The sequence below is a fragment of the Opisthorchis viverrini genome, assembly GCF_000715545.1.
Source record: "Opisthorchis viverrini unplaced genomic scaffold opera_v5_125, whole genome shotgun sequence".
NCBI classification, from domain to species: domain Eukaryota; kingdom Metazoa; phylum Platyhelminthes; class Trematoda; order Opisthorchiida; family Opisthorchiidae; genus Opisthorchis; species Opisthorchis viverrini.
In genome coordinates, this window is record NW_008751786.1 from 401,296 (window position 1) to 403,099 (window position 1,804).

The following is a 1,804-nucleotide window of genomic DNA, read 5'->3' on the forward strand; positions in this document are numbered from 1 at the left end:
AACTTTCTGGACAGTGGTCCCATACTTCTTCCACTGGAGCTGGTCCTAGTGTAATTTGTTAAATAGCGATGCACATTCCAGAGAAGTTTGCTCGGAAGAAGTCTGGAAACCACGTTTGAAGTTTGGGATTTCTGGCCCAATAGCAGATGAAATCAAAGGTCAGCACTCAGTGGTAGCTATGTTCCTGTGGAGCTCAACGTGTCTTTCGTTGGTGATGACCAGATCCAGGAGGGATGCTAGTTGGCCTGCGCGGTACCTGGTGGAAGCAACGACACGTTGAGTCCAAGCGCTCTGCTGAACTAGTTTTATAAGCGCCGCTGGAAAAGTCCACTTGATCCGACGTGCCTAAAATCAATCCAGGAGGCCTATGGAGCGTTAAAGTCCCCTACCAGCTGGAGAGGAGTAAGGCGATAGCTGGATGATAGTTGCTCAAGGGTTCGTATGAGGAATTGGTCATCTTCAGGAGGACTCAAGAAGCGACGGGAAGGAGAGAATCGCACCCGCGCAGTGAGATTTGGATCCATAGTGCATCGCAAAAAATTGCAGCAGTTGTATCAGAGAGGACAATCGGGACTGGTAGGGCCGCATGTAAGTACAGAGCAACCCATCCAGCCCTCACTCGTTTTGAGCCAGCTCGAAAATCAGAGTAAGCGTCTATCTAGATCTCCGTGTCAGAGATATCTGGTGTGAGCCAGGTCTCTGTGAGTGCGATTATGGACGGTTGTTTAGGCAAGCTGACTGTTTAGCATCGCCGAGTTTCCTGGAAAGGTTGAGGCAGTTTGTGGACAAGCACTTCAACACCGTCTCTGCTGCCTACGAGGGTGAGGAGCCGAAAGTTGAGCGACCAGATGGGTTAGCAGACTTAATAATTGTGCGCCGCGTTTCAGTCCAAGGCTCCGAAGGGGTCTCTGGAGCGATGCCGTCCGCTTCCTGTCTTCGCGGTTTCTGGGAATGCTTTTCGCTTGCGATGTTTTTTCGTTCCGTGAGAGCCCGGTTTGCACGGGCCTTCTATTTTTGTGGGACGGAGTTTTTCCCCGTAGTCGAAAATTTTGACCTTTGCTGCTTGTAGCCCTTTCAGCACTGCCTTTTTAGCGACCAGATTTGCCGTTGATCAAAGGTTTGCGGCAAACTTTCGCCTTCCTGGATTCTTGGGTGCTTTGGCGCGGTTTGACCGGAAAAGTGTCTCTGTGGGGCCCTGAGCGCTGGGAGGCTGCCACAAGAAGTAACGATTTTCGTGGTGCAGTTTAGAGGCTTTTGCCCAGGTTTTCTGGCTTGGGTTTGTTCATGTAGCTCAATGACCCCAGTTCACCTGGAAGGCGTGCGCGAAGTGAGAGCTCAGCATTGGTCTTTTTATGTTCAACCTTGGAATGTAAGTTTGCAGGCCTGAGGACTCATACAAAAACATATAAATGTAACATGAACGTGCTTTGGTTGGGGCTGGAACGACCCCTCACCCACTTTCAGAAACGTTAAAAGGCTCCTCCATAAAAATTTTTGCCTTGGACTTGAAAGGCTGACTACCCTCTCCCTCCGTATGTTAGTGGCACCGGAAGAAGCTCATTCGAGAAATACCGCACAAACACAAACCAGATCCCCTAATACAAGGGATGAGAAACGAGGATCCAAGCTGTCGACGGACTTGAGGCCTGCAACACCGTTGTAGCAGCCACCGGACATGATGATGTGATTTAAACCCCAGCCTTGCGAGCTTATACGAATACCTGATTGGCGTATCCAAGACACTGTCACCTGCTGCTCTCCATTTATTTCCCAGCCTCAGGCTCTCACGCCAATTATAGCTCGG